Source organism: Pecten maximus, chromosome 17, assembly GCF_902652985.1.
Source record: "Pecten maximus chromosome 17, xPecMax1.1, whole genome shotgun sequence".
NCBI lineage: Eukaryota > Metazoa > Mollusca > Bivalvia > Pectinida > Pectinidae > Pecten > Pecten maximus.
Window position 1 is genome coordinate 210,265 of NC_047031.1, and position 13,102 is coordinate 223,366.

The 13,102-nt window shown below is 35.6% G+C and overlaps 1 long non-coding RNA gene across 1 annotated transcript; it reads right to left on the minus strand.

Annotated features, from left to right (window-relative positions):
* Positions 1 to 6,250: 6,250 nt before the first annotated feature.
* LOC117315743 lies at positions 6,251 to 8,731 on the minus strand. Its single transcript, XR_004529759.1, has 2 exons — positions 8,233 to 8,731; positions 6,251 to 7,607 (listed from the first exon to the last, which is right to left on the minus strand). It is a non-coding gene; the product is annotated as an uncharacterized LOC117315743 (long non-coding RNA).
* Between the last annotated feature and the right edge of the window lie 4,371 nt (positions 8,732 to 13,102).

The window sequence follows — 13,102 nt, forward strand, 5'->3', positions numbered from 1 at the left end:
GATCTCTTCACTCTAAACAAGTTAGTATAATAGGCGACCTAATTTAGGATCTTATCCCTTCACTCTAAACAAGTTAGTATAATGTGGCCGGGTGGTGTGCCCTGCTAGGTACCTTCAGCAGTATACTTAAGAGATGTCGGCATCACAAGGATATCACCACGAACACACCGCAGCCTCCCAAAACCCGCACATATTTCCAACTGGAATGCAGTTTCAAGCACAGGGAAACCCGTTCATAAATGACCACATAGTATACGTACTAATAGTGATACACAGCATTTATACAGCGCGCTATCTAACTTGTAAATTTACTCTTATGCACCTTTACATACTATAATAAAACATTATATTTCAAGTGTAACACAATGTACACAGAATATCTAAACGGCATGTTGACTGGGGAAGTTAGATGATAATGTGTACATGATCCCCGTAAGAGATGTTAAACATAAACAAGTGAGTGTTGACTTCCTCTTCAATGTGGCCAGGATGGTCGACTTCCCGATAACCATATATTTACCATATACGATGGCTGATTGATATGCTGTGAATTTCATACTGAATGATTTGAATTTTCAACATAAACCACTTGAGTATCTATATACTTTCCCCCAGAGGTGTTAAAGGGCCTCAATGTCACTTTTCAAGAACTCCTTTTTTCCTGGCTTTTCAAAAAGTCATCCACTGCATGTTAAGGTTAGGGTTAGGGTTAGGGTACATGAAATAGCCATTTTCAGTTTTCAGTTCATGATTGGCAGCCGTGGCAATGACACACGCTTTCATTCTAACCCTAACCGATTTTGTCCATTTTACAAAAGCCGATTGTCTTGTTTACTTTAGATTTCTACATGAATATGTACCTCGTCGGTATAAACTAACCAAATGAAACCAGTCCTTGGGTACACAGCCCTATATAATAAGAGAATAGCAGGACTTCAAAAGAACATCTTTGAGTACCTCCTTCAAAATGAGGGAACTTATCATTCAGTTCTCGTATTTAAAAGGAAGTTAAGTTATACAAACTGATATTGTAATAGTGCAGTTATTATCTTCTGTTTTACACGATATATTTCTGATGGAAACACATTGAGGAAAGACGCATTTCACAATACCGGTCTTACGTCGTATTTTGCTATATTTCAGACAAATTCAGCTTATGGATGAACTGCCTATTCATGCTCCGCCCAATTTGTGTAATTGGCTGTGTCATACTGATAGGGCTCCTCTTTGTTTATGTCATTTCATCTGATCGAGTACATAACCGGCTTACCATGAGTCAAAAAGACACGAAGATTGCCAGAATCAAAACCAAGGACGTGTTAAGTGATGTATTCGTGAATGATGACGCCCAGATATGTAACATCCAACACTTACAGCCTTTCTCACCTGAGGTGAACAGATTAATTCGTGTACGTAAAATTATTATTGTCCAAAATGGAATCTTCTTACATATCAGAAAGATTTAAAAGTGGTCGTTGACAACACAGTTATCAGGAAACACTAGCCGACCTTCTCGTATGTAAAACGAATGAACAATCACAGCGGGATTATGTTGCTGAGAAATAAATTCATGAATTTTACCGAATTCATCAGTCACAGATGAATTCTGTGTAACTGTTTGCTTCGACAAAAACGACACAATTCTAACCCAGGAACATCACATTTTTTTTTTATAAGAAACGAAACTTTAACAACATTTAGAAATAGAGCAATATCTGTTTCCAATGACGAAACCTTGGCAAAAAAAATGCCAATGGATATTCTTATGATTGGTCTAGAGGCAATATCGCAAATGAATTTCATCCGTCATATGGAATTTACAAAGAGTTTCCTTGAGAAGAAAATGGCCGCCGTGCAACTAGAGGGGTATAACAAAGCGGGACAGAACTCGTTCCCGAACGTTGTTCCCATGCTGTTAGGTATTCCTGTACAGGAACTGAGGGGCGACCTTGGGTTCTATGACCATTATCTACTTATCTGTTAGGTATTCCTGTACAGGAACTGAGGGGCGACCTTGGGTTCTATGACCATTATCTACTTATCTGCTAGGTATTCCTGTACAGGAACTGAAGGGCGACCTTGGGTTCTATGACCATTATCCACTTATCTGGAAAGACTTTAAGAAGGCTGGCTACGTTACTTTCATGGGGCAGGAAGGAACTTCGTTTTCTGTATTCCACCACCTGAGAAAAGGGTTTAGACAGGCCCCTGTCGACTATTACATGCGTCCCTATATCTGGGAGCTGGAGAGAAAAGGACTCTGTTCGGGTAACGTACTTGTATTACAATGTATATTTGATGAATTGGGAGATTTTATCACAACATACCATGACGTTCCTAAGTTTACCTATGCGTTTATCAATGATCCGACACACGACTATTCCAACGGACTAGGAATGATAGACCTCCCTCTGATGCGGACACTGTCAGACCTCTACACACGTGGTCTACTCAACAATAGCCTACTGTTAGTATTTGGTGATCATGGCAGCAGATTTGGACCAATTAGGAAAACATATCAGGGTCGAATTGAAGAAAATTTACCTGCTTTTTACGTCTCTCTTCCGCGTTGGTTTCGTGAAAAACACAGCGATTTATTTGAAAACCTCAGAGAAAATCGACAAAAATTAACGAGTAACGTTGATGTTGATGCCACACTTCAGGATATAATAGAGCTTGGAAAAGGTCACGTAACACAACGGGTCATTGGAAAATACGGAACTAGCTTCCTTAGGAACGTCAGTAGAGTCGAACGTGTGCCGATTTAAAAATACCGCCTAACTATTGTATGTGTCAATCATCCAACCAGTCCTACTCAACTAAATCTAAAATAGCCCTTGATATTTCACAGTGGGTCGTCAAAGAAATAAACACCATGCTTTTCAACTTGTCTCATTTATGTGCAAATCTGACTCTTAACACCATCCGTCACGTTTTGAGATTAGGTAATACGTTTCTACTGAAATCCTCTTTGTGGTACAGTTTACTGTTTTACCGAGCCATGCCGACTTCGAGGCAACAGTTCGATATTTCAAAGGAGAATTTTCTCTTATTGGGGAAATATTACGTTCTGATAAATATGCCGGGCAATCTGACTGTGTCTTGCGTCATACGAACGTATATGATTTGGAAAGATATTGTTATTGTCGGAAATAAAACTGCTATCCGTTTTGATTCTGTTTATAATTAGATGGAAATCATCTGTAGTTGTCGATCCTATGTATCAAAGGAGTATGGAACTAAAACGTCTACTATCTTTTTGTAATGTTTACTTTATCTAGTGATTTTCGTTTTCATTGTTACTGGACATGATTTACTGAAAAACTTCCTTCCAACGTGGGGCCAAGCTGGATGCTCTACCAATTGAGATACCTGGTCACCGATGATCGACCCAGTCCAGTCCCGCTCCACAGTACTTCCTTGTTTGTAGGATGAAGGTGCGAACGTTAAAATGAAGACTGGACGATGTGTCCAAATAAATGTCAGAGATGAAGTTGGAGCAATGCTGAAATAAAATGCCATTGGTAAGCATTTCAGAAATTTAATTACTGTTTACGTAAACAAATGGAAGTGTAAATATTGAGGTTGATAACTTGATAATTTATGTTCACAATAACTGTCATAACTTTGCGTTTTGTGATCTATCGGGACATCATTAAAGTGTAGTACCCCTGAAACCAGGCAAAGACCATGTCAGATGCATTAAGCTTTTCTGTCTTACCATGAAGTACTAAAGTGAGATTGCATTCTAATGATACCTTTGAGCGAGTAATACATCATCCATTCTCACTTTCAAAAGGATATTCTTTGAAATGAAAGAGTGTTGGTATCTCATTATAAAGGTATTTAAATAATGGTCAAGATCAAGTTGTTGTTATTATTGCATCATACGCTCTGGCTAGTCATAACTGTAAAGCTGATAAAATGAAACACAGACAAATATTTTTTTTTTGCTCCTTCACAGATGATACCACAAAAATGCCATAATTGAAACCTATCTAAAAGGTATATATTTAAATAAACAAGTGAACAATTGAATGTAAGGTTTCCAAATCAGTTACCCGAATACCTTAATGTAATATGACTAATGTTAAAGCAAAGTTTATTTATGTTTTATTAATCACCATTCATTTCCATAAGCACTTCTTTTTTACACATTGGGTTATGATAACAAGCAGAAATCTGTTCCTTTGTGCTTGACTTAAACAATGGCGTGGAACCCTCAAAATGGGAAAAGGAGGCAAAAAAGGAACAGGAGACTTACGCAGGAACTGTGGTGAGAGAGGCAGAAACTGACCAGACACAAGGTATAAAAACTGTAATAAATTGAAACTAGGGAGATATTCATATCTCACTGGGGATGGTGTAGTAGGAAGTTATGGCAGACATTATATTGATCAAAAGGAGTGAATGTATGTTGACCGATGAACCGTAAGGTTCAAGGTAAGGACTGTACCCTAATTTACCATGTGGGAGGGGCAGGAGGCACTTTCTTAGAGATACCACCACCTATACAAAATTTAATAGTGATTTAATATAAGGAGTGGTAGTCAGATCTGGTTTTAATACCAACACCCATGGTATATGTATGCCTCCGACCTCCCCCACACAATCATTATGGAATAGTCCTAATAATGAACTGAACTGATGTTGTATCTTAAGCTTGCATCACCGTACAAGATCTGGGTTTTATTAGATATTGAAATGAAAAGTATAGCGATTCATTGGCAGTATATCTGTATCGACAAACTAGCAGTACAGTGTATGAAGTTCTAAATGTGATCAAAGTTTGATGTGAAGGTCAAGTACTGTTTCTTTGTTCAGTCTTCAAGTTTATGAAACAAATTATACACATAAAAAAAATGTATTTTACATTGACATTGTCTGCCTATTTTACTTTAGTCTTAAGCTCAGGATCTTGGAATAGAAGTGCAACTCTCCTGTTGATTGCGGAATATCGCTTAAGGAAGGATGCCGTTGAAAAGGGGAAACAGACCAAGAAAGTAACGTGCAGTGATATTGGAAAGGTCATGCAGAAAAAGGGCTATATGTGTACAGAGGATCAAATATGTGGTCGATGGAAGTCCTTAAACAGAGCTTACAAGGCAGTGAAGGACAGAGCTTACAAGGCAGTGAAGGACAGAGCTTACAAAGCAGTGAATGACAGAGCTTACAAGGCAGTGAATGACAGAGCTTACAAGGTAGTGAAGGACAGAGCTTACAAGGCAGTGAAGGACAGAGCTTACAAGGCAGTGAAGGACAGAGCTTACAAGGCAGTGAATGACAGAGCTTACAAGGCAGTGAAGGACAGAGCTTACAAGGCAGTGAAGGACAGAGCTTGAAGGACAGAGCTTACAAGGCAGTGAAGGACAGAGCTTACAAGGCAGTGAAGGACAGAGCTTACAAGGCAGTGAAGGACAGAGCTTACAAGGCAGTGAAGGACAGAGCTTACAAGGCAGTGAAGGACAGAGCTTACAAGGCAGTGAAGGACAGAGCTTACAAGGCAGTGAAGGACAGAGTTTACAAGGCAGTGAAGGACAGAGCTTACAAGGCAGTGAAGGACAGAGCTTACAAGGCAGTGAAGGACAGAGCTTACAAGGCAGTGAAGGACAGAGCTTACAAGGCAGTGAAGGACAGAGCTTACAAGGCAGTGAAGGACAACAACTCCAAGTCGGGTAAGGGGTGGAAGTCCTTCGAATTTGAAGAGGAAATGGATGACCTTCTGGAAGGTGATCCCACCATTGAGCCACTGATTCTGCTGTTAAGTGGAAGGGAGGATAGGAATGAAGAAACTCCTACTTCTAGCAGTGCAACAAACGAGACACTGGAGACATCACACGAGGGAAAGAAGAACATCAGTGGTAAAACAGAAGCGAAAAGAAAGCGGAAAGCAGATGAGTGGTTAGAGGTTCTAAGGGAGTACATATTTTCTGATCTCTTAAAACTGCTATGTTAGGGTCGCATACATAGCGGGGCCCTTCCTGACGAGTCGGTGTTCTAATTAAAGCCAAAATAACTTCTATTTCTATTAATTTAAACAATCTGGGCCTATATATATATATAATTACGTATGTGTACAGGAAACCGAAAGGGAGAGGAAATTTATTTTAGCCTAATTTCAATAAGATACATTTCTCTTTTGGACCAATGCTGAAGGATCAATGCATAGATTTCAATCATGATTAATTTGAAAGGGACATTTGTACAGTAGAGTGAAAGACCGGTTTCCATTGCAAAATATACAAAGCAATGCAATTAAATTGAATATTCATTTTATTCAATATTATTGCTAAACTAAATTATTAGTAATGAAGTGCCCTTTGACAACACCCTCCATATCGTTCTCTGCCTTGGTGAGGATTTTGAAGGGGTTGATCATCATTCTCTTCATCATTTTCAAGAATGTCACTAACTCGATCTTTCTGAAGGATGCAAATATTATGCAGGAAACAACAGGCCATGATCACGTCACAAGACGTCTTTATAGCCTGAGTATGTAGATGGTTTTGTCGCCGAAACCGCCCTTTAAGAAGTTCAAAAGCACGTTCAATAACAACTCTGTTAGCAGAGTGATAATGATTGCACCGTTGCTCCTTTTCTTCAAGATGACCATTGTTACGGTAAGGTGTTATAAGCCATCGTATGATTGGGTAAGCTCCATCAGTAAGGTGTTATAAGCCATCGTCTGATTGGGTAAGCTCCATCAGTAAGGTGTTATAAGCCATCGTCTGATTGGGTAAGCTCCATCAGTAAGGTGTTATAAGCCATCGTCTGATTGGGTAAGCTCCATCAGTAAGGTGTTATAAGCCATCGTCTGATTGGGTAAGCTCCATCAGTAAGGTGTTATAAGCCATCGTCTGATTGGTTAAGCTCCATCAGTAAGGTGTTATAAGCCATCGTCTGATTGGTTAAGCTCCATCAGTAAGGTGTTATAAGCCATCGTCTGATTGGTTAAGCTCCATCAGCTAGGATACAGTATATCATATTACAAAGCTGCAACCCATAAATCAGATCTCTGTACAACACGGGCGTCGTGTACTTTTCCAGGAAAACCATGAAAACATGACTTCATCTCATATCATGCACACACACAGCTTGAAGTTGAATTGAGTAGAAGTGTTTCCTGTTGTAATATGATTGGGGATGATCTTTTGGTTTACTGATTTTGATGTGGGTGCTATCCAAGGCATCAGTAATTCCTGGAAAGCCATTCCCTGTAGCGAATATATCTGCCTCCTCAGCCAATATCAGCCTGGTCTGGCCATTTTATAAATAGTTTCTTCAGTCTATTTATAATGATATCCATTATACGCGTTCGACTTTCAATGACTGTTGCTTCACCAACGCCAAACCCGTCAGCTATTTTCTGAATAGTGCCTGTTCCTGCTAGATACCATAAGGTGATTAATACTTGTTTTTAAATTTCAGTAATTTTATAACCACCAGTGTGGTTAGACTGCCAATCCGGACATTCAGAAATAAAATATACCACCATGATAAATGTTCCACGGGACATTCTAAACATTCTGCGAAATATTTCGTCTGTGTATTCTGTCACTACCTCTTCCACATAACCATATATTTTTGCTCTCTCAACTTGTCCGCGGCTGGAAATTAATAAAATAACAAAGTTAGTAAGTTGTACTATTGTGACAGATTTCAATTGCATAATGGAGCGTCCGATTAGGAGCCTGGAAATCAAGGGTTCGATCCCCGGTGGAAGCACACGATTCTATTTCGTGTTGCACTATATATTCCCCCACCCCGTACCTAAGTGGTGTACTAGTACTTTAAATATTATAACGTGCTCCTTATTTACCCCTCAGGCTAAATATACATTACATGCAAGGACAGGTCAGCCGATGAGAGTTCTTTAAATGAACCAGAGTTATTAAATTCAGTTTAATTTACTTGTCCTACTTCTAGGCGTAAGCTTACATACATATATATGCACGGTGTGTATGATTGTAAAAATATGTTTCTGTAATATATATTTAATGCTACCATGTATATAATATAAACACATACGTTTATGTAATATATATTTAATGCTACCATGCATATAATATAAACACATACGTTTATGTAATATATATTCAATGCTACCATGCATATAATATAAACACATACGTTTATGTAATATATATGTAATGCTACCATGCATATAATATAAACACATACGTTTATGTAATATATATTTAATGCTACCATGCATATAATATAAACACATACGTTTCGTTGACAACGTGAGCAAGCAGTCGACATCATCGCTATCTATTAACTCGTCTAGTATGGCTAGAGTTACAGCACCTTTGCGTAGTTCTGAAAGGGCAGCCATCTTCGATTTGCTACTTCCTGTTCTGCGCATGTGAATTTCAATTTTGTTCACTCGGTTGACCTTACTGTGCAGAACATGCTCAGTACAGGTCGATTACTCCAACCGAGCACGCGCCTGGGTTAGGGTTAGAAAAGGCGGGAATTCCCAAGCTGGGGGTTCCCCAGTCTACTGCAAATATCTGGGTTACTGTTTTCCAGGTACTGGTGTAAAAATATGCCATTGAAATTAAAACTATACAACTACAACATTTTTCTGTTAAGGCAATCTTTAAACTTTAATTTGATATAGATTTCACAACATTTGAACCTTAAATGAGCAAATGCGGGGATTGAGTCATTGGTAATATCATATAGTGAAATAATTAGAATCTACAGTGTGTACGAGTTACCTCCCCTTGCACAAACTTGGCAGCAAGCGTAATGGGTCAATGATAAAAATTAAAGCAGATCATTGTCTATGTTTTAAGCGATGTATTATTTATAATTTGTTTATCTTTTACAGAATATCTTCAAACATATAAAGGCGTGAATCATATTACCAAACATCAACAAATACTTCGCAAAAGCAGATAATGTGTCGTCACTTATTTTTGGGAAAGAATAATTCCCGGTCCCATCCCGACTCATTGGAAAAACCACCGTCCTTACCGTTACTATGACACACGATCCAAGCTGGAATCAGGAATGCACTGATAAAATGTCACACCACGTCGTAACACACCATTCATGCCTCGTGTTAATTGATGTTGTTTTATCATATTCTATAACATTCATGCCTCGTGTTAATTGATGTTGTTTTATCATATTCTATAGCATTCATGCCTCGTGTGAATTGATGTTGTTTTATCATATTCTATAACATTCATGCTTCGTGTTAATTGATGTTGTTTTATCATATTCTATAACTTACAACACAAGAAAACTAACGCAAACGCCGAAAAACACAGAATGAAGCCTTCGTGTCAGTCACTGCAGATACTAATGCGGTATCTCCCTAACTATCTAGAGAACACAGTCTTTACTAATATAAGAAGATCCATACCAAATCTATATAAAAAAATAATTTTATCATGATATTGATATGATTTCTTTTCAAAAAGTAATAAATAAATAAATAAATAAAAAAAAAAAATAAATAACTTAAAAAAAATCACCATATAAATAAAGCAGTTTGGTTAATGAACGATATTATATGTACATTGTATATTGCGACAACTTGACGACAACTTTCTGATTGAGGTTATTTAACACAATTTCCAATTATGGGACCTTCTCACCATTTGACCTTCGTTATATAAGGCTGTCACTGTATAGTGGTGTCACGGACTACGTCGATTTATCAGGTTTTCACCATTTTATCTGTAAAAATCAAATTAGATGATTTGGCCTAAACAATATAGGTTTTCCGGCAATAAATCACAGCATGCCCTGTTTGTAAACAAACGCGGGTCAAATGTATGTTTACTAGTTCAGTGGTACAAATGATGACGTAATTGGTATGTTCTAAACAAACATAAAAAAAAATTAAAAAAAATTCGGACTAACCTTATAGAGGGCTTGTTTTATATGTTGGCTCGTAAGCAAGAAGTCGATCGAGTCCAGTCAAGTGACCTGTGGTCAGATTGATGGCAAACCGGTAGTAAAAAATGCAGCGCAAATGTAAAATCCAGGTTTTCTTCGCTCTCTATCTGTCCACGAAAATAACAATCAACATTTTAGCGGGATTTGTTATATTTGTCTCTGACACAGTGCATGTCCGAAGTAGGGATAAAGTTCAATACTTACATCATGTTATGTACGTAAAGGAGAGATCGAGTAACCCATTACCATGATAATAACCGACTATTGATGAGGTGAACAACGTGGACTACTACGCAACGTGTCATCTTTATACATATTTGATAGGCCTCTTTAATATGAGTTGAAATAAGCTCTTTACAGGGACATCGATCGGACCTATTTATTCGTGGTGCAGTCGTTAGCTGTAAAATCATTGTATACAAGACAGACCAAATATCAACAACCAGGTAAGATTTCACTGTTAAAGATATTAAAAGAGGTGTGGTTTTAACTTTGTATTGTTAAGATATAAAAACAGGAAGGATTTAACTTAATGTTTTAAAGATATAAAACCGGTATGATATAACTTAATGTGTTATAATAAAAAAAATATAAAAAAAACAGAAATGATTTAACTTAATGTGTTATAATAAAAAACAGGAATGATTCAACCTAATGTGTTATGATAAAAACAGGTATGATTTAACTTAATGTATTATGATAAAAAAACAGGAATTATTTAACCTAATGTGTTATAATAAAAAACAGGTATAATTTAACTTAATGTGTTCTGATAAAAACAGGTATGATTTAATTTAATGTGTTCTGATAAAAAACAGGTATGATTTATCTTAACGTGTCCTGATAAAAAAACAGGAATGATTTAACTTAATGTGTTATAATAAAAAACAGGAATTATTTAACATAACGTGTTATGATGAAAATCAGGAGTGATTTAACTTCATGTTGTTAAGATATTAAAAACAGGTATGGTTTAACTTAAAGATCTACTCTGGTGAAAAGTCAAAATTTTCTGATGACTTACTTTTAAGATGTTATACCCCATTTTTAAAGATGAGAATACAGAGATATAAAAATGAAAGAAAGTCATATGTCAGTCGTTTTTGAGTTATTATTGATGATAGATATGATATGTGATTTTACGTGAATTGTGCTGTTTTGACCATGCACACAACAAATCAAAGCAATATCTAAAAAAGTGTCTTATTAGATATGTCCGAATGTTCTTTAAATCGACAGAACTAGCATATTCTTTTTAAAGGACCTGTAACAGCTTACATTGATTTTTGCCCACGAGCCAATTTAATAATTACTTGGTGATATTTGTAGTACTATATGAGACAACCTATGAAATATGTTTTAAAAATCCAAAAGGTCCAAGGGGCCTGTTATATAAACATTTTGATATCACCCTACATGGGAGTGTGACACGGTTCCATTTTAGTCAAAATAACGCACATTTAACATTGTTTTGCTACAAAAAGTTATCATTTTCTTTAGAGTGATATCTACTGCAAATCAAAGATGCATTTAGAAAACAAAAAATATTTATCAAAAAAATATTCAATCTTAAACCCCCAAAATATCTATATTTTTAAGCCAATTGTAAGCCATGTTCACTTTATACGGAATAGGTACAACTATTTCCGGTTCTTGTACACCCAAAATGTTTGGCAATTATTTGGACCATTATGTTAAATATTAAATTATAGAAGAATCGAAAACCGATAAAGTTGTCATATATACCACAATCTGCAGGGAGGTAATTTACCTATAAAATCATAATTTTGTGTTACAGATATGGAATATTATACATTTTCATATTAAAACACAAAACTATGATGTTATATAAGACAAAACTATGATGTTATATAAGACAAATCTATGATCTTATACAAGACAAAGCTATGATGTTATATAAGACAAAGCTATGATGTTATATAAGACAAAGTTATGATGATATATAAGACAAAACTATGATGTTATATAAGACAAAGCTACGATGTTATATAAGACAAAGCTATGATGATATATAAGACAAAGCTACGATGATATATAAGACAAAGCTCTGATGATATATAAGACAAAGCTACGATGTTATATAAGACAAAGCTATGATGATATATAAGACAAAGCTATGATGTTATATAAGACAAAGTTATGATGATATATAAGACAAAACTATGATGTTATATAAGACAAAGCTACGATGTTATATAAGACAAAGCTATGATGATATATAAGACAAAGCTACGATGATATATAAGACAAAGCTCTGATGATATATAAGACAAAGCTACGATGTTATATAAGACAAAGCTATGATGATATATAAGACAAAGCTCTGATGTTATATAAGACAAAGCTATGATGTTATATAAGACAAAGCTACGATGATATATAAGACAAAGCTACGATGATATATAAGACAAAGCTATGATAATATATAAGACAAAGCTATGATGATATATAAGACAAAGCTATGATGTTATATAAGACAAAGCTATGATGTTATATAAGACAATGCTATGATGTTATATAAGACAAAGCTATGATGTTATATAAGACAAAGCTACGATGATATATAAGACAAAGCTATGATGTTATATAAGACAATGCTATGATGTTATATAAGACAAAGCTATGATGTTATATAAGACAAAGCTATGATGTTATACAAGACAAAGCTACGATGATATATAAGACAAAGCTATGATAATATATAAGACAAAGCTATGATGATATATAAGACAAAGCTATGATGATATATAAGACAAAGCTATGATAATATATAAGACAAAGCTATGATGATATGTAAGACAAAGCTATGATGTTATATAAGACAAAGCTATGATGTTATACAAGACAAAACTATGATGATATATAAGACAAAGCTACGATGATATATAAGACAAAGCTATGATAATATATAAGACAAAGCTATGATGATATATAAGACAAAGCTATGATGTTATATAAGACAAATTTATTATATTATAAACATGTTGCACAAAGTTACGATTTTACATTGCAAAATGCATATAGCATACATTTTGATGTTGTATACAATAAATGTATGATGATATTTTTGTATCACAAAATTATAATTTTATGCATGTAACACAAATATATGATTTTATATATAACAACGTTATGCTATTATATAACACAAGGTGATGATGTT